The sequence below is a fragment of the Anabrus simplex genome, chromosome 11, assembly GCF_040414725.1.
Source record: "Anabrus simplex isolate iqAnaSimp1 chromosome 11, ASM4041472v1, whole genome shotgun sequence".
Classification (NCBI taxonomy): domain Eukaryota; kingdom Metazoa; phylum Arthropoda; class Insecta; order Orthoptera; family Tettigoniidae; genus Anabrus; species Anabrus simplex.
The window spans coordinates 57,696,110-57,721,208 of NC_090275.1; the positions used below are offsets into that span (position 1 = coordinate 57,696,110).

General features: G+C 43.5%; 2 non-coding genes across 2 annotated transcripts; both read right to left on the reverse strand.

The window, feature by feature from the left end:
- Nucleotides 1-10,356: 10,356 nt before the first annotated feature.
- TRNAK-UUU (transfer RNA lysine (anticodon UUU)) lies at nucleotides 10,357-10,429 on the reverse strand. Its single transcript has one exon. It is a non-coding gene; the product is annotated as a tRNA-Lys (tRNA).
- A 7,126-nt stretch (nucleotides 10,430-17,555) lies between these two features.
- Nucleotides 17,556-17,628, reverse strand: TRNAK-UUU (transfer RNA lysine (anticodon UUU)). Its single transcript has one exon. It is a non-coding gene; the product is annotated as a tRNA-Lys (tRNA).
- Between the last annotated feature and the right edge of the window lie 7,471 nt (nucleotides 17,629-25,099).

Below are 25,099 nucleotides of genomic sequence, written 5' to 3' on the forward strand. Positions count from 1 at the left end.
CGCCCTGACTTCAGCGATCAGCTCAGTTTTACCACAAACACAAGTTTTAACAGAGGGGCAGAAAACCCCATTCATCCCTAGGAGCCCCTGGCTCCGAATTACACAGAAAAGCCTCCACGAGGCATATGACACTCCATTTTCAAAAGAGCGATCCGCCCTCAAAATTTAAGCCTCTCAAAGGCCACCCCAAACTCTACCTTCAAGCTGTCCTCTAAGGACGTATTCACAGGGATAAAATACCCAACCTACTGAGGTCTATTACATGAAAAGAAGGTTGATTACATGACCTCTAAAATAACAATTTGAGAGGAGGCTAACCGCACTCCTGATACACTTTGTTTTTAAAACCTAATCTGGCTCTGGGCCGCTAACGCAAGGGCTAATCCCATACTACAGAGGTGACTTAGAAAAGAACACTTTACATTACATAAACGAAGAATAGTTTGAGAAAATAAGTTCACCTCAAAACAAATGTGAGTGGGAGTTCGAGAGGGTTAGCACTCTCTATCCCAATATGTAGCTTTACAAGAAAAAGATGAAAAGAGTAATTACATTTTAGGAAAAGGTTACATGATGGAAATGCTTCGAACCCGCCGCGAGTGTTAAACTGCCGACCTAGCAAGAAAAGAAGTTATTAATAGGCCATTACCTGTTGTTGAACGGCTGAAGAAGAAAGAGGCGCTTCCCGCCTCCTGCTATGTACTTAATACACTGAAAGATGGAACAGAAGTGGCCCCGAGACCCTAAAATCAGCAGTTTATATCCTCTCGCGGAAGATTCTAGGCCTTAGGGGAAAGAAAACACCCTCCCACAAAATTTTTATTGGCTAGGGAAAAGAAACCCCTACATAGAGGAAAAGGAAACACATTATTGGTGGAAAATTAATTAAAGAAATTCGGGATTGGCTAGATCCAAACTAAGGGGAAAAGAGGGGTATACAGCCAACTTAAACAATGACAGAAAGAAATTTAACAAAGAACAAACTCTTGAAATAAAAATTTCTCCAACAAAATAGTTCTTTGACTCCGCACTAGGTCGCACTATTGTTGATCTTAAGTAGTGTCCTCTAGAAGAGAAAGTTCACACTTCTTACTTCAAGCGAAACAAAAACACATCAAAAATGACACAGTTCACAAACCCAAAAATTTCCAGGTAGTGACATCTTCTGAGAAATTAGTAGATTAATAGTGTAGATAAAGTTCAACCTTCCTCCAGAAGAGGAGTTTCAACTGGCGCAACTTTTAAATAAACGGTGTAGAGGTGTACCGCCCGGTACAATGATGATGATGATGATGATTATTTATGAGAAATTAATCTAATATTAGAGAAGGTCAGGCTGACACGCTCATTGCAATGGAGTTCCGATTTCTTTTTATCACTTTGATGAACAACATTGACCATATTGCTCTGTGCTTTGTGTGAACAAGTACTGGATGGTGCACACCTGCTGCCGGATTGAGTGGCTCAGTAGCGCTATCTTTCTGGTCCTAAACTGACAGATTCGATCCGATCGTCCTCGGAAACCGGAAAAAGTAGTTAGTGGGACGTAAAAACAACAACATGGTAATGGATTTCATTTCTTCTCTAGAAAACTGGGAAGGTACGAGATGATGAAGGCTAACTTTCGAATGAATTTGGCTGGTCTGAGTGGCTCAGATGGTAGAGTGCTGGCATAAGTGGTAGAGGCTCGGCCTTGCCTGAGTTTGACGGTATTTGGTGGTACACAAATACGTCAGTCTCATGTCGGTAGATTTACTGGCACGTGAAAGGAGCTCTCTGGGACAAAATTCTGACACCTTGGCATCTCCAAAAACAGTGAAAATAGTTAGTAGTACGTAAAACCAATAACGTTATTATCATCTCCTACAGTCCCACATTGCCTGCTGCCATTTCTTGATGGATACAGTACTTTTGTATCCATCTCTTGGCACAGGCCAGAATAAAGTGTAGCTTCCACCGAAGTCCCAGTCTCATCCATGGCTGTGACAATATGGAAGCTGCTGGAGTATGGGTGGTGCTGAGTAATGACATTCAGAACACGACTAGTGCATCTGAGTGTTATGAAAGGTGTTGCTCATAGGGTCAGTCGTGCTGCAATAGCACTTTCTGGCCCAGTGAGGAAAGCAATGGCAAACTACCTCACTCCTCGTCTTGCCGAGTACACCTCATTTAGGTGCTGCCATTGGTTTTTGCGGTTTCCTTATAACCGCATAATCTTTGGTGATGCTATTTGAAGATCCAACCAGCCTCTGGGCTGATGACCTAACACACAGACACAGTCCCACATTATTATTATTATTATTATTATTATTATTATTATTATTATTATTATTATTATTATTATTATTATTATTTGCTATTTGCTTTACGTCGCGCCGACACAGATAGATCAATTGGCGACGATGGGATAGGAAAGGCCTAGGAATGGGAAGGAAGTGGCCGCGGCCTTAATTAATGTACAGCCCCAGCATTTGCCTGGTGTGAAAATGGGAAACCAGGGCTGCTGACAGTGGGATTCGAACTCACTATCTCCCGGATGCAAGCTCACAGCTGCGCGCTCGTAACCGCACGGCCAACTCGCCCGGTATATTATTATTATTATTATTATTATTATTATTATTATTATTATTATTATTATTATTATTATTATTATTATTATTATTATACCAGAGGTACACCTTCTCCGGCCAGTTAAATTGCGTGCCTTCTATAAGGCCATCTATGTTATCTAACTTGAACTGCAAGATACTTTAGTTCTCAACCGTTAGATGTCTCTATCATCGGTTTGATTGCTACCCCTAGCGGGTCGAACTCTAATTAATTTATTAGGAAATTTGTATTTCCACATTTGGTAAACCTTAAGTTTTGAAGATTGTTTTGTTGATGTGCTGGTTCCTTCTTCAATAGTAGTCAACCTGTCAGAAACTTGTAAATATTTTCTCTGGTCAATTAAAACTGGGGGTGTGTAAAGGAATCCAGCTTATCAGTAAAGAGTTCTGGAAGCTCCTCCGCAAAAATATTGCACCCATAAGCGAATGCTTTGCAAGGGCACAATATACTATAAAAGGTGGACGCTTTAAAGCCGTGTTGTCTTCTGCATTGTTCCAGTTAATTGAGTGCGGCGTGTCCTAGCGCAGGCAGGAGCCGCGGGCGGCGTTCGGAAGGCCCAGCAACATGTTATAGCTCCTGCAGATAACTTGAGGGGAAGGTTTCAACCTCTTTTATTTTATGTAAATTCCTAATTCCTGGTAGTTTAAACGTAGAATTTTTGGCCAGTCTGAGGACTCTGGTCTGTTCCCCACTGGGAAATATGTAATGTAAAGGAAAAAAGAATGATTACCTTCTGTCGATTCTCATTCAAGTTGGTATGGGGTGACTAAAGTTTCTAAATCTCGAACATTCTTAACTCTTATTTGGTATGTAATGTTTCTCATTCAGTCACTCCTGTGTAGAATAGGCTTAGCCTCTGTATCATTGGGCCATATGCCCACTTAGGGTTTTAAGTATTTCTGGAAGGAGTGTAAGTGTTTCGCCTGCTAGCCTTTTGTTAATGGCCAGTCACGTTCAACCTTTTCCTTTTACACTATGGCCAATTTAGTATTATGCCCCTGTAATTTATTGATGTGTGTTAAGTTTTTCTGGAGTTAGTTCCCTTTAGGAACAGTGTTTTATAAACTGTTGAGCAATAGATAAGCCCACCTCGGGGCAACCTTGTGTAAATGCTTAAATTAAGGACAATCGATAGGTTGTAACTACGCAATTAGAAACTGATGCCTCTGCGAGGCTGGACTATGATATTTTTGAAGCGCAAACTCCCATGTAGTGTAAAGGATAGGTGCAAATCGTACTCTTGTAAATATTTTACCTATCAAAAGCAATAACGCTCTTTTCTACGTAAATCAACCAAACCATTAACTATTGTAAATTTTGTACCTGATTTTCGGACTTTAAGTCCTTGTGATTTTTGAACCAGACGAGTTCATCATATAGTTGCTATTTATTCAGATTTTCTATTTATCAATTTTAAATTTTAAAATGGAAAGTCATGAAATTTCAAAATTTGTTGTGTTAAGTTATGCTCTAGTTAATTCCTTGTCCACCTATTCACCTCTCACGCTTCTTACACTTCTGTGAGCCACGGAATCCCCGTAAAAATTATTATTATTATTGTACCGGTTGGTACACCTATACGCCGCCCATTTGAATTTTCCGCCTTAAAGTACTCCTCTACTGCTGAAACTCTGAAGTTTAAAACTGAATTAATTCAACCGTTTATCAGAAGATGTCACTGTGTTAATTTATAATTGTTTTTGTTTACTAATTATCAAGAAGTGTGGACAATCTCTCACAGATGTCTCTACCAAAAACTATGATCATGCACCCTTGTGCGAAGTGAAGGAACTTTTCTTGAAGATATATTGTATTCATAAGTTTGTTCCTTACTAAATGTTGTTCTTTCATTTGTAGGTTGGCAATATTAATCTTTCATTCCGCCAGTTTTGAAATTAGCCAATCGTAAATTTCTGTCATTAATTTTCAGCCAATGGCGTCTTTCTTCCCCAATGTTGATGTGTAACTGTAAGTTACCCAATAAACGACTGTGGGTGTGTCTTAATCATTCATGAAAGGTCTAGCTTAGTGTATGGAAGTATAGCAGGAGGCGGGAAGCGCCTCTTTCATCCGCCAGCAGCTCTTCTACAAGGCAATGGCCTTTTAACATCTTTATTTCTTGCTAGCTCAGCAGTTTAGCCCTCGGGGAAGGTCAGAAACCTTTTCAATGTAACCTACCTTTCGAAAAATGTAACTTAGTGCCGGCTTATGTAAAAGTGTCTTATTATTTAACTGTAAATCGGGGATAGAGAGTGCTTTACCCTCTCGAGCTCCCTTTCATTTTGAGTTGAGGTGACCACGTTTTCATAGATCTTGGGGCTCGTAGCCCAGATCTTGTAATGATCCTCTAAAACTTGTGGTTTCGCTTGTAAAATTATCATTGTACCTGTGTTTTTTAATGGTTATTTCACCTAGTGAAAATTTGTTAAATCTTGTTGTCTATTGAAAATATAACTTTATTTAAATTTTAATTCATCTTTCGGACTTGTAGTTAGACCCATTCCAGCCCGCACCTTCTTTCACCTCTGCCTTCCACGGATAACTCCGTAACAATTATTATTTCCATCTTTCATTTGATCGTTAGCTCCTCAACTGTGGCTGGCGTCAGGAAGATGTTTTGGCCCCAAAAAACGTGCCATATAAATTCATCTCACTTCATTCTCAACCCCGTATCAGGAATGATGATGATGATGATGATGATGATGATGATGATGATGATGATGATGATGATGATGTTTGTTGTTTAAAGGTGCCCAACAGCTAGGTCATCGGCCCCTAAAGTTACGAGCTGCAAAGAAATGAAACAATAATTAAAACTTCAAAATGTATCCACTGTCCAGAATCTAAAAAGCTTGATGATCAAAAATGACCATGAATCCAAAACAATCAGTGGATCCCGTTCACAATGGCTCATTTTCTGAGATGATGCTTGTATTCCTAACGGGTCCAAAATCCAGGTCACCGGCCCCTCATAATAGTACTAATCACCGGTAAAGCAGAAGCATGGTGTTCATCATTGTGTCACGCATAATGGCACCACTCACAGGTAACAAAGACCCATGGTTTTCCTCACATAAGAGTACTACTCACAAGCAACGCAGAGCCATAGTGTTCCTCACCTAATGAGACCAATCACGGGCGCCGGCTAGATCCGTGGTGTTCCTCACATAGTGGTTGTAATCACAGGCTACGTATACTAATGGTTTTCCTCACATAGTGGCTCTAATCTGAGGCTACGTATACTGTTGGTGTTACTCACATAGTGGTTCTAATCAGAGGCAACGTATACTAATGGTGTTCCTCACATAGCGGCTCTAATCATAGGCTACGTGTGCTAATGGTGCTCCTCACATAGCGGCTTTAATCAGAGGCTACGTATACTAATGGTGTTCCTCACATAGCGGCTCTAATCAGAGGCTACGTATACTAATGGTGTTCCTCACATAGCGGCTCTAATCAGAGGCTACGTATACTAATGGTGTTACTCACACAGTGATTCTAATCAGAGGCTACGTATACTAATGGTGTTCCTCACATAGCGGCTCTAATCAGAGGCTACGTATACTAATGGTGTTCCTCACATGGCGGCTCTAATCAGAGGCTACGTATACTAATGGTGTTCCTCACATAGTTGCTCTAATCAGAGGCTACGTATACTAATGGTGTTACTCACATAGCGGCTCTAATCAGAGGCTACGTATACTAATGGTGTTACTCACATAGTGATTCTAATCAGAGGCTACGTATACTAATGGTGTTACTCACATAGTGATTCTAATCAGAGGCTACGTATACTAATGGTGTTCCTCACATAGCGGCTCTAATCAGAGGCTACGTATACTAATGGTGTTCCTCACATAGCGGCTCTAATCAGAGGCTACGTATGCTAATGATGTTCCTCACATAGCGGGTCTAATCAGAGGCTACGTATACTAATGGTGTTACTCACATAGTGATTCTAATCAGAGGCTACGTATACTAATGGTGTTACTCACATAGTGATTCTAATCAGAGGCTACGTATACTAATGGTGCTCCTCACATAGCGGCTCTAATCAGAGGCTACGTATACTAATGGTGTTCCTCACATAGTGTTCTAATCATAGGCAAAGTAACCCACGTTGTATCACACATTATGGCACCACCCACAGGTAACACAGACGCACGATATTCCTCACTTAATGGAACTTCTCATAGGCAACGCAGACCCATTCTGAACACAGCGGAACCAACCAATTCCAGCGCAGCGCTCAACACCTATTCCTGCTATACGCTAGTCTGTGCAGCCGAGTGCCCGATCCCCCACCTCGGTGGGGTGTACACAATGGTACTAATCAAAGGCAACGCCTATACCCGTGGTGTTCCTCACATAATGATACTGCTCCTAGGTAATGGTGACCCATGGTGTTCCTCACATAATGGTACTGCTCCTAGGTAATGGTGACCCATGGTGTTCCTCAAATGGTGGTACTAATCTCAAGGAACGTCGAACCATGGTGTTCCTCACGTTATGGTACTAATCATAGTGGTGGTGATTACTGTTTCTAGAGGATGTAGGCCTACAACCATCCTCTTTATAACACTAATCAAAGAGAAAAAATGAAGGTACTGGCCAAAGAAAATACAAGGGCCACGAAGAGCGTGAAAGTAAAAGACTCCCTAACCCTCAGAAAGCTAATAGAGTCGGAGTCGCAAAAGAACAAGTGTTGACCAAGGAAGGTCGGATAGGAAAGATGAAAGTGAGGAGCTTGGTACAAGTAAGTAGAAGCAATGCCAGGATTCAGCTAAGGGCCCCGTGGTCGCCGACAGACGCTCCCTAGTTGAGAGCCCTGGGGCCCCTTTTAGTCGCCTCTTACGACTGGCATGAGCTAAGGTGGGTGTACTTTTCATCCGCATCCGTCCCCACAGGGGGTCAAAGAAAAGAAAATGGAAAGGATCTGACACTTAGAAAAGGGAAGTGTCGGGCCACGAAGGGCGTGAAAATGAAATAATTCCTAGGTCTCAAATTCTCTAATACTGTCGGGGACGGAAAATAACAAGAGTTGACCAAGGGAGGTCGGACAGAGTAGAGGAAGGTGAGGATTTTGAAACAAGTAAATGGAAGCAATGCCAGGTGTCAGCTAAAGGCCCCGTGGTCGCCAAAAACGCTCCCAAGCTGAGATACGCTGGGGCCCCTTTTAGCTCCCTGTTGTAGGTGTATTCTGCGTCTGCGTCCCCCACCCACAAGGGGGTATATCAGGAACGAGAATAAGCTGCAAACATACATTCGCCCGAACAGAGATTTGAGCCCTGGACACTTAGGTTAAAACCCTAATGCTCTACCGACTGTGTTATCCAGGCTCATAACGTAACGGCTAACTCTGTAGATGCTGTAAAGAGTTACTCAGAATCTATTCTGTTTGCAGCGAACCTTTTACATTCCATCAACTCACATATCCCATCTTTATCACAGGCAGGGTGCAGAACAACATTGTTTCGTAAACTAAAGGAGTGTTCGATGCTACCTGCCAGCCTCCAAATACGTTCGAGTGTAAACGTGGCACACTCCTTACTTTTGATGTATATTCCTTCTTAATTAGTGTGCCCTTCAGGGTTGGTCTTTACCTCCGACTAAACGCAGTGTCCTGGTGCGTGAGACTTTGGTCAGGGGGTAGACTACAACTGGGAGGATGACCAGTGCCTCTCCCACGCGGCCCCACCTGCTGTGCTGAACTGGTGCCTTGTGGGAGGATGGGGAGATTTGGAAGGGGTAGGCAAGGAAGAAAAAAGGAAGCAGTCGTGGGTACCATCCCGGCATTTGCCTGGAACGAGAGGGAAACCACAGTAAACCACTTCGAGGATGTCTGAGGAGAGTATCGAATACCCCTCTAGTCAGTTGATTTCCCCAGGCTGAATGGACCTCGTCCCAGACCACGTACCACTTTTCAAATTTCGTGGCAGAGCCGGGATTCGAATCCGAGCCTTCTGGATTGGCAACTGAACACACCAACATTTACACCACGTGTAGCCTATTTGGTCCGCCTCTGTGGTGTAGTGGTTAGTGTGATTACCTGCCACCCCCGGGGGGATTCAGCCTCGGGAGGTCAACTGAGTAGAGGTGGGTTCGATTCCCACCTCAACCATCCTGGAAGTGGTTTTCCGTGGTTTTCCACTTCTCCTCCATGCAAATGCCGGGATGGTACCTAACTTAAGGCCACAGCCGCTTCCTTCCCTCTTCCTTGTCTATCCCTTCCAATCTTCCCATCTCCCCGCAAGGCCCCTGTTCAGCATAGCAGGTGAGGCCGCCTGGGCGAGCTACTGGTTATCCTCCCCAGTTGTATACTGCTGCTGTTAACTTGTAGTGAACACCATGCTTTCCAATAATATTTTGCAACCTATCCAAAGCAACTGATAGTCAATTCGGTTCGATTAAGGGTCCATTCGGCGGATGTTCCGTATCCGAAAGGGTATTCGACTGGTGGATAACCTTAATTAAGAGTAAATCAGGCGTTCTACTTGTTGCAGGTCAGATTTTCCACGGATCGTGTGGATTAATTCTCAGTTATCGTTTGGATTAACAGCTGCCCGATTTTTCAGGCTTTCTTTTCACTTTTCCGGTTTCGCTGTCCACTAATTTATGAGATTCCTATTTTCTCCGAAAAAAATTCTTCTATATTGTAAATAATATATATATATAACGCTTTGCAATGCGACTGCCTTTGAAACATTTAAAAATTATTTTTTTTGATCAAGGATTTATACAAATGAAATTTTTGGTGCAATTGATGGATTCAATAAAAGTTAGTAAGCACATATTTGCTCCTCATTTCAAGTAGTTAGGCTCTCTTCTGAACCCCATCGTTTGGTTAAGATCGTGACCGAATTATTCCCGCAACGACCCCAAGATTTAAGAGTTCAATATTGCTCTACTATAGCAGCTGTGGCCGACCAACGATGGAATGGTAAGTCAAGGGTTCAGTATAGTCGAGGATTTTTAAAGTCGCTGCCCTGGAAATGATCTGAACAGATCTTATAATTCTTATATAAGCGTAACGTTCCTTCTTTCTTGTATACCTTATCCAAATCACTTCTGTGACATTTCAAAACCCACAGATAACACTTACAACAACACATCGGTATTGAAGGTTAACTGCTGCATTATACAATAAAATATGCGTATTATATTTTAAGCCAGTTAAAATATGGGTCGAACAGGTCAGAAGATTATGAAGTACTATAAAAATCTCTTTGTCACAGGAAGAATATATATGCAAACACAATATTACTTATATTTTCTTGTCACGAGGGTAGCGAAAGGAAGACAGACCGCGCATTCTTCCCTACTTCATGGTTACTGCAGCCAAACACAGCACATACCTTTCCCCTCATTTTGAGAGGAGATATAAAGGAACGACACACGCTACTATTTAATTATGTCAACTCACTGAAAAAGCATAAATAACACTAAAAACTTCACACGCAAATACACGTGCTCTTATGACAGAAAAAGTAGTTCTCAGGTCTACCCGCTAGAGAGAGCTCTAAAAGCTGTCCCTCGATATCTCGCTGAGTGTCGCGTATTGCCTCTACTGTATTTGCTAGTACACACATTATTATTTCCATCTTAGAACTCATCTCTTCCTTACAAATTCCCACCAACCATTGGTCACACAAAACATCCCTACTCCACCCGAATACATTACACCCCTACCGTCACGGAGTGGGGTAACAGTGACTGTCACTGCTTATGGAAGAGTTAAAAACAAATCGCCCGGACAGGGATTTGAACCCTGGACCCTTAGGTTAAAAGCCTAATGCTCCACCGACTGAGCTATCCGGGCTCATATCTTCACGTATATACTTCACACCACAGAGTTACTTAGAATCGATTCTGCTTGCAAGGAACCTTATACATTTCATCCATTCACTTATCTTATCCCTATCACAGGGCCAGTATAAAGGCAACGTGCAGAACAACTTTCTTTCTTAATCTGTTTACCCTCCAGGGTTGGTTTTTCCATCGGACTCAGCGGCCTTGGCAGATTAGATGTTCGAAATATGCGCCTCCAACTTCGCGGCACAATTCACATCGACACAACAATGATACGCGTATTCTTTGTCAAATTCCCGGCGTTTCTCAGACACGACGTGCAGGAGTGGCGATAGACGGATGGAAGGACACAAGGAAGACAGAAGGAAGATCATGCACAGCACCTCAGCTAAATCAGTGTGGTTCGTTAACCCTCGAGCGTCTGGGAGGCCGGGCCTCCATTACTTATATTTAAGAAGCACGTTTTCGGTGAATCAGCAGAGGACCTTATTTATTTCCTATCATATCCGCCTTAGTAGTGTAGTGGTTAGTGTGATTAGCTGCCACACCCAGAGGCCCGGATTCGATTCCCGGCTCTGCCACGAAATTTGAAAAAGTGGTACGAGGACTGGAATGGGGTCCACTCAGCCTCGGGAGGTCAACTGAGTAAGGAAGGTTTCGATTCCCACCTCAACCATCCTGGAAGTGGTTTCCCGTGGTGTTTGCACTTCTCCTCTAGGCAAATGCCGGGATGGTACCTAACTTAAGGCCGCGGCCGCTTCATTTCCTCGTCCTTGTCTAGCCCTTCCAATCTTTGGATCCCCCAGCAAGACCTCTGTTCAGCACAGCAGGTGAGGCCGCCTGGGAGAGGTACTGGATATCCTCCCCAGTTGTATACTCTGACCAAGAGTCTGAAGCTCCATGACACTGTCCTTGAGGCGGTAGAGGTGGGATCCCTCGCTGAGTCCGAGGGAAAAGCCATACCTGGAGGGTAAACATATAAAGAAGAAGAAGAAGAAGAAGATATGAAACTCAATAAATACTTCAAAATATTACAATGAATAGTACAGCGAATTTCAGATGAAAATAATGCGTTCCAATAACTGAAGCCTGCCCTCAAGGAAAGTTGTATATCACATTTGGAAACTTTAGAAAAAGGAAAAAAACAGGTTGTTCTTTATATAATGGAGGTCTGGGTTTAATTCTTTCTTAGTTAAATAATATATTTGCATGTAAACGATGTAAAGGATTCATCATCATCATCATCATCATCATCATCTGTTTACCCTCCAGGTTCGGTTTTCCCCTCGGACTTAGCGAGGGATCCCACCTCTCCCGCCTCAAGGGCAGTGTCCTGGAGCTTCAGACTCTGGGTCGGGGTATACAACTGGGGAGTATGACCAGTACCTCGCCCAGCCGGCCTCACCTGCTATGCTGAACAGGGGCTTTGTGGAGGGATGGGAAGATTGGTAGGGATAGGCAAGGAAGAGAGAAGGAAGCGGCCGTGGCCTTAAGTTAGGTACCATCCCGGCAATCGCCTGGAGGAGAAGTGGGAAACCACGGAAAACCACTTCCAGGACGGCTGAGGTGGGAATCGAACCCACCTCTACTCAGTTGACCTCCCGAGGCTGAGTGGATCCCGTTCCAGCCCTCGTACCAGTTTTCAAATTTCGTGGCAGAGCCGGGAATCGAACCCGGGACTCCGGGGGTGGCAGCTAATCACGCTAACCACTACACCACAGAGGCGGCGCCAAGGTATTCTTTAGATAATAATATACAGCATTATTGCATAGAGATCGCAACGTGTCCAAGTATTGATATAAATTATAATATAAAACATTCTTTAACGGCAAGCTTCAATTGCTGGGGAATGTTGCAAAGAATAATAATTGTCCTAGTACGTTTGGCTCCTTATGGAACTATGAATTATATGTTGAACTAAGTATATATATATGACCTTAAAAGTCTAAAAGTAGACACTCGTCTCTGTTGTTCTTTTTACATTCTTTGGAGGACTGCAGTAGTTTTCGTGAGGTTTCCCATTAAAGCTGTAATAAAGAAAACATCTGAAAGAGGTTGAACGTCCTCCCAACCCCATTCCCCGTGACCACCTAAAGGCCTAAGTGGGATAGGGGTTAAGTGCAAGAAAGTTGCCCACTCATGAATACTACCATCAATATTAAATTGGACACTTGCAAAGCACGGCATCAGCCAGGATGATTAAGACATTACTGCTGTTCCACATTCACTCATATTTTCTCACGTACAATTCACGATAAGATGTATGTTGGTTTGTACAATCGCGATCACAAGAATTCGGGGTGGAAAAGGAAACAGGTAACGTTTGGGCGAAGATTTTGGCCAACCCTGAGGATGAAGGAGAAATAACCAGGGCAACGTCACATGTGTTCGTCTTCCAGAAGGTGTGGCTTGCGACGTTGCATACTCAGAGGGCACTCCCACCTCCATTTTGTCTGGAACTGATTAAGATGCTTCTATGGTTAAACATTCTGTCTATACTAGCTTTTCCTAATCAAGAAAACAATTAATTAACTGTAGTTTAATTGCGTTGAAGTGTGCACGACGTAATCCCACCCCAATATATGGCATTTAATTGTTTGATCAGTGCTGACAATAACTTCATAGGAACGGTTTTCCAAACGGCCTTGCGTCTCTGATAATCATAATTATTTAACGCCAGGTTATTTTATTTTGGTTTTGAAGATAACAATTATTATTATTATTATTATTATTATTATTATTATTATTATCAGTAGTAGTAGTAGTAGTAGTAGTATTTGGTTGGCTTTTCCCTCGGACTCGGCGAGGGATCCCACCTCTACCGCCTCAAGGGCAGTGTCCTGGAGTTTCAGACTTTGGGTCGGGGATACAACTGGGGAGAATGACCAGTAGCTCGCCCAAGCGGCCTCACCTGCTATGCTGAACAGGGGCCTTGTGAAGGTATGGGAAGATTGGAAGGGATAGACAAGGAAGAGGGAAGGAAGCGGCCGTGGCCTTAAGTGAGGTACCATCCCGGCATTTGCCTGGAGGAGAAGTGGGAAACCGCGGAAAACCACTTCCAGGATGGCTGAGGTGGGAATCGAACCCTCCTCTATTCAGTTGACCTCCCGAGGCTGAGTGGACCCCGTTCCAGCCTTCGTACCACTTTTCAAATTTCGTGGCAGAGCCGGGAATCGAACCCGGACCTCTGGGGGTGGCAGCTAATCACGCTAACCACTACACCACAGAGGCGGACAGTAGTATTTAACAGAGCCTATATTGACGAAAGTAAGGATCATTCTTTCTTGCAGTGGTAGAGCGCGATGCCATTTGATAATGAAGTCATAGCCGAGACCGCTAACGTTTCAGCCAGACTTCGCATACTAGAATTACAAAGAAACTGGAGGATTTGACCGTCAATGAGTGGACATACACATTACGTCTGTTGTATTGAAGAAGGCGTGTGGTTCCTCCCATAATTCACCTCTCCCTTCATTGTCGAGCCAGTGGGACGTGTGGGCAGTACCTTCCCCTCCAGGTGTGTTTCGTTCATGCTAGATATCCTCGTACTTCGTTTTCTCCACCTCCCTTCACTCTTCAGGTGTGTGCATGTGTTAACGCGCCTGGTGGATGTGGTTCTGAGGGCTGTACTGATTTCTTGCCTGAAATGAATATTTCTGGCCACGAGATACTAAAGATTTCGAGTCTACAATCTATATATTTAAAACCCCAGGATGATTTTTGTTACATCGATTTTGAGAGAACGGCTGAACTGATTGACATGGCAAAGCATTCTGGCGAATGCTCTTGGCCAGTAAACATTTCTTGTCGTATATTTTTTAATTATAAAGAAAAATGTAGTATTCTGATTCGCGAAAACGCTCGCCAGTACTTCCAAGGCCAACTGGACTGTCGTAGCGTTGAGGCATGCGATGTGAGAGAAGAGGTGGAAGGGGCCAAGCACGCATTCGCTGTCTTCCTGGTCAACTGTTCCAGTCTGTGTTGTATTGCAGTTGCAGAGAGTCGCTTAGTCGAGAAGAATCTATTTGGCGCAATGTTACTGTCTCTTTGTAGCTCTCCCTATATCATCTAGCTTGAAATGATGTGGGAAAACTGTAAAAGTCTTTTTCTCCGTGTCATAATTTTAACACTAAGGCTATGAATTTCTTCCACTCCGGTAGTTAGGAAAGTGAGTCGATCCTCCGTGTCTTAATTTACTGTATGGAAACTGATCACTTGCATTACCATACCCATCTCTTAACCATATATCATATTCAATTTTAATTTACATACAATTAACATAGACACAGCTCCACCATTACAGTTGGCATCCAGTTCCAAAGACACAGATCCACCATTAACTTAAAACACCATACTCGATTCTACACCATCAGCTAAACTTCACTACCTCTCTTATCATTCAAACACATTGCTTAGTTCCTTACTTCTTACAGGTGGCATAGAGTTACCAAAGACACCGATCCATCATTAACTTAAATTACCATATCCGACTGTTAACCATCAACTCAATTTCATTACCTCTCTTGTCATCGCTCAGACATATTACTTAGCTTTCTTGCTTCTAGTTACTATGCCATCCTCACTATTGTCTTTCTTACCCCACAGGTCCTTTATACTTCGGCTTTTCCCTTTCGTCTTAGTCTGTCCTCTCTTCGCCCTCTCTCACTCGTATCTTCATTTACACTATGCCTTGAGCCACGTACCCTTTCTTGGGATTCTGCCACCTCCCTTCTCATGACATTTATTGTCTCATCAAGTCTATCCATAATAGCTCTGACCGGAGATATCTCGGATCTTGCCTCTATACTTGACACACTCGGCACACAACATCTTATTGCCCTATCTCCCAAACTAAGACCGTCTTCTCCGGGACTGTTTTCTGAGACCTGCCTTTCTTCCACTCTCACTCCCATACCCTCTTTCATTGCCTTGAGTTTGGACACTGACCACCTCTGCGTCCAGTTCCCATTGGTTACTACTAGTATCTGGCCCCTGATATGCGCACTCAACCCCTGCAGTCTTGCTCTCACTAGATGTTTCCTTAGAGTCTTATAGTTCTCGTTCCCGCCTCTTCCTATCTCTCTTTTAATCTACATTTTATCAGCATGCAGATTTCCAGCGTTTCTTACCACTATGTCTGCCATCAATGTGGATAGCAGCGTCACCTTTATTGGTCTACTACCACTTATTTTACCTACTCTCACAACATCGTCTATGTCAACCTCGCTGAAGTTGATTTTCATTTTCTGCTGAAAAATATCTACCACTTTATAACTGATACCCACCTTAGCTTCTGTCTTCTCTTCCTTCACACCGTAAATAAATATGGACTTTTTTCTACGTTCTTGACTGGCGTCTGCTATTTCCTGCTTCACGTTTCTCACCTCCTCTTCTAAAGTTTTATTTTCTCCCTTAGAGATACAATTTCCCTGTCACTGCTTTCCATTTTTGTTCTAGTTTCCTTCATGTTCTCCTGGAACAATTGCCTCGTCTTTTCATGCTCCTACACTTGCTCCTGTAACATCCGTTTTATCTGATCAAATGGGCAGATCTCCTCCACTACTTCCTTAACTATCTTCCTTATAACTTCTACGTCCTCCAAATTCATGTTTCCACTGATCTGAGGGCCTGGATTAACTTCTATGCCTCCAATCACCAACAACACTGTGACCACCGCTGCCACCAACAGCAACTCCCCTTCAGACCTATCTCCACCTTGCCTTCTTTTCTTCTGGTTGTTCTCTTCTTTAATCTTCCTTGACATCTTCCTACAGCGACCCTAAACTGCTCCAAGCCGATCATTTTCCTTGTTACATTTCGGTTGACCCTTCCACTCCCCCCTCTACTCCACTCGTCTCGACCGGCACACTCGCCAGGGCACGTCTGTTCGCGATACTTGCTTAGGCTAGACTGACGTCCCACTAACTACTTCTGACGGTTTTCGTAGACGCCGAGGTGCCGGATTTTTTCCCGCGGGAGTTCTTTTAAGTGCCAGTAAATCTACCGAGACGAGGCTGACGTATCTGAGCACCTTGAAATACCTCCGGACTGAGCCAAGATCGAACCTGCCAGGTTGGTGTCAGAAGACCAGCGCCTCAACTGTCTGAGTCACTCAGCCCGGTTCATTTTCTTTTAAGAGGGACCATCATTCAATTCATCTTCATTACCTCCCCAACAGAGGCTGCAGCCAGGAAGGCTGTATAAACATGAAATATGCCATAAGTTCGGAGATGAGGTGAGATGAAATCATGAAACTGTACTAAGGGGCAGATATAAAAACCAAACCAAACAATCCCTATGGCACTAGAGCCTGAAATGGCCTTGGCCCACTAAGCGACCGCTGCTCAACCCGAAGGCCTGTAGAATACGAGGTGTCATGTGGCCGACATGGCACGGCCGATCCTCTCGGTCTTTATTCTTTGTTTCCTAGACCGGGGCCGCTATCTCACCGTCAGATAGCTCCTCAACTGTAACCACATAGGCTGAGTGGACCTCGAACTAACCCTCAAATGCAGTTAAAAATCCTTGACCTGTCCGAGAATTTAACGCGGGGCCTCCGGGTTAGAGGTAAGTACGCTACATCTATACCACGAGGCCGGCAAGGTGTAGTTAAACATACCCAGATTTGCTGTAGTCAGCCTCTGTGGTGTAGTGGTTAGTGTGATTAGCTGCCACCCCCTGACGCCAGGGTTCGATCCCGGCTCTGCCACGAAATTTGAAAAGTGATACGAGGGCTGGAAAGGGGTGCACTCAGCTTCGGGAGGTCAACTGAGTACAGATGTGTTCGATTCCCACCTCAGCCATCCTGGAAGTGGTTTTCCGTGGTTTCCCACTTCTCCTGCAGGCAAATGCCGGGATGGTACCTAACCTAAAGCCACGCCGCTTCCTTCCCTCTTCCTTGTCTAGCCCTTCCGATCTTCCCATCCCCCATCAGCATAGGAGGTGAGGCCACCTGGGCGAGATAATGGTCATCCTCCCCAGTTGTATTCCCCGACCAAATGTCTCACGCTCCAGAACAGAGCCCTTGAGGTGGTAGAGGTGGCATTCCTCGCTGAGTCCGAGGGAAAAACCAACTCTGGAGGGTAAACAGATTAAGAAAGAAGGATTTACTTCTCATAAGGTTGGTAAAAATATCTCGCTCGAACAGGGACTCGAACCCTGGACCCTTAGGTTAAAAGCCTAATGCTCTACCGACTGAGCTATCCGGGCTCTTCAGCAGCCGATGTAGAAGAAATGTTCTAGTATGTTATATAACATTCCGTGTTTACTCGCTATCTTTATCGGGGTCATTATACGGGAACTCGACGGCAAAAGATATTCTTATCTATCGTCTACACATTCCTAATTCAGTGAAGCTTTGCCCTATATTGACCTAAAACATATCTATGTAGAGCATACGCATTAGCGTTCTCAACTCGACACAAAGATCATTATCGTTAGATTCATGTGGCAAGAGAGTTGACAGTTATACATGAAATATCTTGGAAGTTTTGTTGAGAGTTTCTTCATTTCAGCTGCATAAAGAAAATCAAATGGCGTATTGCTTTTAGTGCCGGGAGTGTCCGAGGACTTGTTCGGCTCGCCAGGTGCAGGTTTTAGATTTGACGCCTGTAGGTGACCGGCGTGTCGTGATGAAGATGAAATGATGATGAAGACGACACATACACCCAGCCCCCATGCCTGCGAAATTAACCAAGGATGGTTAAAATTCCTGACCCTGCCTGGAATAGAACTCGCGACCCCTGTAACCGAAAGCCAGCACGCTAAATTTGGCCATGGAGCCGGACTTCAGCTGCATATACTTGCCAGGATTGAATCTGTTTCCTCCCCATAACCACCTTCGTAAAACTACTGAGGCATGGACTAGCAGATGACACTGCTCAACGCGATTTTGCGCCCATGTCCTGAATGTGAACTTCATCAGTATGTTTCATGTTGAAATACTTCTCCATATTATCTACCTGTTGTCCGCCTCTGTGGTGTAGTGGTTAGCGTGATTAGCTGCCGCCTCCGGAGGTCCGGGTTCGATTCCCGGCTCTGCCACGAAATTTGAAAAGTGGTACGAGGGCTGGAACAGGGTCCACTCAGTCTCGGGAGGTCAACTGACTAGAGGTGGGTTCGATTCCCACCTCAGCCATCCTGGAAGAGGTTTTCCGTGGTTTCCCACTTCTCCTCCAGGCAAATGCCGGGATGGTACCTAACTTAAGGCCACGGCCGCTTCCTTCCCTCTTCCTTGTATATCCCTTCCAATCGTCCCAAGGCCCCTGTTCAACATAGCAGGTGTTATCCAGTCATTGACCGGGTCAATGAATGAAATATATATAGGCTGTTATTACAATGGGGTCGCCAATCCCAAGGTGATTTATTAATGAGTGATAAATACTATGAAATGGAGAGTGTTGCTGGAATGAAAGACGACAGGAAAAACCGGAGTACGCGGAGAAAAACCTGTCCCATCTCCGCTTTGTCCAGCACAAATCTCACATGGAGTCGTCGGGATTTCAACCATGGTATCCAGCATTATTATTATTATTTTTATTTTCTTAGTCTGCTTACCCTCCAGGTTCGGGATCTCACCTCTACCGCCTCAAGGGCAGTGTCTTGGAGCTTCAGACTGAGTAGAGACTCTTGGCCGGGGGATACAACTGGGGAGTATGACCAGTACTTCGCCCAGGTGGCCTCACCTGCCATGCTGAACAGGGGCCTTGTGGAGGGATGGGAAGATTGCAAGGGATAGGCAAGGAAGAGGGAAGGAAGCGGCCGTGACCTTAAGTTAGGTACCATCCCGGCATTCGCCTGGAGGAGAAGTGGGAAACCACGGAAAACCACTTCCAGGATGGCTGAGATGGGAATCGAACCCACCTCTACTCAGTTGACCTCCCGAGGCTGAGTGGACCCCGTTCCAGCCCTCGTACCACTTTTAAAATTCCGTGGCAGAGCCGGAAATCGAACCCGGGCCTCCGGGGGTGGCAGCTAATCACGCTAACCACTACACCACAGAGGCGGCCATTTTCAGTAATAATAATAATAATAATAATAATAATAATAATAATAATAATAATAATAATAATAATAATAATAACTTGCAATAATGCAAAGTAGCAATTACATGCATTAATTTCAGACCAGAAACTATGCGGTTAACGAGCGGGAATCAGTAACAAAGACATAATTCATATGAATTGCAATGAAAGAAAAAAGAGAAAAAATGTGAAATAGACACTGTATGCAAGAGACAATACCACGCAAACAAAAGTGCACCATATATTTAATACACAATTACACAAAATTGTACATTAAAAGTAAACTCTATTAAAAAAGGGCACGAAGTAAGCTAGATCTGCGCTACAATTCAGAAAACAGTGAATAATTAAGACATTATTCCTAAGGTAGTACAAATACCAAGGTAGGCAAAGTTTATTATAAATGGACAATTTAGAAGGAATTTAGAAATAAATTCCAGTGCATTTGTATCGTGTCAAAAGAAGAGTTACATATACAGTATATATAGATGTATGTTACAAGAAATATTCTCTAAAATACTGAGAAAAATAAACTGTACACCAAGGTTCAGGTTTAAGTGCAACAGAAATTAGTGACGTGGAGTACATTCTTTGTTGCCTCATCTGTCTGTTACGTCATCAGCCCAGAGGCTGGTTGGATCCTCAAATAGTGCCCTCAAAGGTTATGCGGTTATATGTTGCCTCATATGGCAGGTAATTCTGCACACCAGAAGCCAAGAAGAAGTTATAGATTACAATCAAGAGAAACATTAAATCTTCGATAGATCTGACTCGTTGGCTGAATGGTCAGCGTATTGGCTTTCGGTTCAAAGGGTCCGGCGTTCGATTACCGGCCGGGTCGGGTATTTTAATCGCTTTTGATTAATTCTTCTGGCTTGAGGATTGGGTGTTATGTGTCCGTCCCAAGACTCTCCTCTTCACATTCAGACAACATACCACACTACCAAGCACCACAATAACACGCAATAGTAATTACATCCCTCCATATAGGGTTGGCGTCAGGAAGGGCATCCGGCTGTAAAACAGGGTCAAATCTATATGTGCTACGCAGTTCGCATCCGCGACCCCACACATCCGGGAATAAGCGGTAGGAGAAGAAGAAGAAGAAGATTAATTTTTAGAAGTGTGTATGTATGTATGCTCAGTCCGTCAGCGATTCCGCTGGTAGAATCCTCAACATCTCTGCCATCAGCTTTCATAGATGGCCTAGGCATCACTGAAGAGGCGTACTAGGGAAATGAGGAGTGAGGTAGTTTTCCGTTGCTTTCCTCACCGAGCCAGAGTTGCTATTACATATCAGTCTGCCAAGCCCACTGAAATGCATACACCAGCTGACCCTATGAGCAACATTTTCACACCATTCATAGCAGGGACTGGCTGCATAAGGATTGGCATTACTAGCATCGCTCATACCTCAGTCACTTTCATATTGTCAAAGCCAAGGATAAGACTGAGACAGATCTATGAAAGTAACAAAATTGCTCTAGCCGCTACCAGAAGACATAGTGCACTGTAAACACTAGGTCCTGCCAAAATTCAAAAATTCTATTCATCATCATCATCATCATCTGTTTACCCTCCAGGTTCGGTTTTTCCCTCGGACTCAGCGAGGGATCCCACCTCTACCGCCTCAAGGGCAGTGTCCTGGAGCTTCAGACTCTTGGTCAGGGGATACAACTGGGGAGAATGACCAGTACCTCGCCCAGGCGGCCTCACCTGCTATGCTGAACAGGGGGCCTTGCGGGGGATGGGGAAGATTGGAAGGTATAGACAAGGAAGAGGGAAGGAAGCGGCCGTGGCCTTTATGTTAGGTACCATCCCGGCATTTGCCTGGAGGAGAAGTGGGAAACCACGGAAAACCACTTCCAGGATGGCTGAGGTGGGAATCGAACCCACCTCTACTCAGTTGACCTCCAGAGGCTGAGTGAACCCCGTTCCAGCCCTCGTACCACTTTTCAAATTTCGTGGCAGAGCCGGGAATCGAACCCGGACCTCCGGGGGTGGCAGCTAATCACGCTAACCACTACACCACAGAGGCGGACCAAAAATTCTGTTAATTGCTAAATTGCTTCCCGCGTATTATGAAATAAATTTCACCCGTTGGATGCATTACATTTAGACTATTTTATTTTAATGCTTAACATTCTAACAGACATACACATATATTTTGTATATATACCAAGCACGTTTTAAAGTTAGTACGGTACCGTTTTACAATATGGCCACTGCAGCGGTTCCGGTCGCCGTACAAAGCATGCGCGCTCAGTGCGTACGCTAGCCACAAACGCTATTAAGGAAGTATTCATCCTCTGACATTTAACGATCCCGCCGAGTGTGAAGTACGTGCTTCTCCCTGTGGGTAGGGACGGCAGAATAACTCCCTACCTGTCGTAAGAGGCGACTGAAGGGGGCCGCAGGGGCTGGTGACTACGGGGCCCTAAGCTGAGTTCTGGCATTGCTTCCACGTACTTGTGCCAGGTTCCTCGCTTTCATCTATCCCATCCGACCTCGCTTCGTCAACTTTTGGTCCTTTTCGAACCCGACGGTTATTAGAGCACTCGAGGCCTAGGGAGTCTTTCATTTTCACGCCCTCCGTGGCTCTTGTCTTCCTTTGGCCGATACCTTCATTTTTCAAAATGTCGGATCTCTTCTGTTTTTTTTTTTTTTCTATCTGATTAGTGTTATACAGAGGATGGTTGCCTATTTTTACTTCCTATTAAAACAATAATCACCCCACAAAATCATACTAACAGTTACTTGACCCATAATAATAATAATAATAATAATAATAATAATAATAATAATAATAATAATAATAATAATAATGGTTTTACGCCCCAACAACTACTTTTACCGTTTTCGGAGAAGCCGAAGTGCCGAAATTTTGTCCCACAGCAGTTCTTTTTACATGTCATTAAATGTACTGGTACCGAGCTCGATAGCTGCAGTCGCTTAAGTGCGGCCAGTATCCAGTTTTCGGGAGACAGTGGGTTCGAACCCCACTGTGGGCAGCCCTGAATATGGTTTTCTGTGGTTTCCCATTTAACACCAGGCAAATGCTGGGGCTGTACCTTGATTATGGCAACGGACGCTTCCTTCCCACTCCTGGCCCTCTCCTGTCCCATCGTCGCCATAGGACCTATCTGTGTCGGTGCGACGAAAAGCAACTAGCAAAAATGTACTGGCACCGAAGGGGGCGGAGGGGTTTGACGGATTCCAACACCTTAAAATACCACTGGACTGAATCAAGGTCAAGCCTGCCAACCTGGGCTGAGAAAGGCAGCATCATAAATGTGTTGTTAGATACCTACAGGCTGACGGTACTTATAAGTACGAGGGTTATTTTGCTGAATAAAGTCTTTATCTTCAACTTTCTGGGTTCAAAAACTGTTGTCACATATTCATGATAGCTATTACAACCTACTAAAAATGTTTGATAATATTAAGATTATAACTGATAGTTTAGTATTCAAAGGGTTAAAAAAAAGGCCGTACTAGGTTGTTGTTCTTTTTTGCTTTACGTCGCACCGACACAGATAGGTCTTATGGTGACGATGCGAGTTGGAAGGAAGCGGCCGTGGCCTTAATTAAGGTACAGCTCCAGCATTTGCCTGGTGTGAAAATGGGAAACCACGGAAAACCGTCTTCAAAGCAACCGACAGTGGGATTCGAACCCACTATCTCCCGGGTGCAAGCGCAACTTGCCCGGTGGCCGTACTGGTGTCCACGACGAGACGCGTAGTAGGCGAACGTCTGTCCTTACTGAAAACAGGGTGCAAAATGTTGATGCGAAAAATGGGGAAAACAGACGCTATAAGATTTCATCATTAAGTCATGAGTTAACTGAAATTTCAAATATTCTTTATGGAATTTATTAGATGTCACGCATGGAAAAATACTCAATAATTATTGGCAAATTAAATAAATTGGAGGCTGGATTTATTGGAAACCAGACAGCTTGAATCTCATTGGCTGGACGAAGACCACGTTGTAAGGGACGCTTCCGAAGGCGCGAAATGTGAGGAGCTAAATCCACCCGTATCTCCTAAATCTGTGATCACCAGGAGTTCATATTTAATCCAGCAAATATGCTAGCGGAGTGGATTAATTTGATGTAAATTTTAACGTCCAATGCGGAGTGCAAGTACCGATATTAAAAATCCACCCTCTCCCTCAGGGGTATGACGTCAATGGATCCGCGAGGGAAAGCTTCATCCATATATACGGGACAAGGGATCCCCGCCTACACACTTGAACTGAATCTCTGGAGGTGAACCGTCGGTCGCAGCTAACGTCGAATTTTACGGACATACAGTAACTCAACATTTAATGGCGCGAGCATCCGCCAGTGTTTGTAAGATGTGATCGCGCTCAAGCAACATGAACTGGAAAAAGTTAACGTAGGACAGTGTTTGTCAGTTATAAATATCAGTGAAGTAAATTAATTGCACTGTAGGAGAGTAATATAAATTGTACCACAATAAGTACGTACATAACAGACTGTGTGACGAACAGTACTTTAAGGGAATAATAGCCTGTACTTTGCAATATCGAACCGCTATCATGAACACTTCAAGAGTGCCGTATGAAACGGGCGTATCGCGTCAGACGACATAAATCGCGACGGGCGTAAAATTTGACACCTCGTCGTACGTGTCCAGGTTCATTGTGCGGTAATTGGACGAAGATTAAAATAGTGTAAAATATTAAATTTTTGGGTCTAGGATATTAATTTGTTGTATAAAAGTTAAAGTGTTCAGTGTTAACGTTGTCAATGGTGAAGTTTTGGTGATAATTAAGGTATTAGTGTAAAATGGTAATGTGCCAGGAAATCTTTTGTGGAACTACGCCATCAAGAATGGAGGAGTAAAATGCAGAGAGGGGCCGAAAGGAGCCTCTCATCTGCAAAGCTGTAATGGAATACCGAGAAACTAAGATGAGTACATAATGTATATAATATTTGGGAAATGTTAGCGTGATTGGGAAAAATGGGAATAATTTGATTATACTTGGTTACCTTCTGTAACAAGATGAGTCGCTTAACGACCCCATCCTAAATTTGTAGCACGGACAGTAGTAAAGATAACAATGTAAATAATCGGGTCTTTTTATGTATTCAGTTGGTTGGAGATGTAAATTTGTATATATAGTGTAGTACGTTAAGTCATGCATGCATTCATATTTCTTTGTAGAATAATTTTCTTTCATTTGATTTTGGTTATGATAGTTAAATAAGACCCGATATGTGTTTTTCTGTTTTGTCATTTTAACGAGCTATGTAATGACACTGAAGGAAAATCCAGCTTCGCCATACCAGTTGTGTTTTGTTGTGATTAGTATGTTCATATTTTCAAAGTGAAGTTGTCAAATTTGTGAGAAGCGATAATAATAATAATATACCAAGTAAATCGTATCTGGATTGATTAGTGCCAGAATAAATCGAATTTGTAAAAGGGGTTATGCGTTAAACATATTAAGAGTGGACTACCGTGTAACAGGCGAAATTAATTTTTTTTTAATTAATAATAATAATAAATAAAAATAAAACTACTTTTTAGAAGAAATTTTTTTATATAATTTGGAAATAATAATAATTCACGTGATATTGGAAATTTTTAGTGATCAATGCGTAATAATAAATTTATGTGATCAGGTGT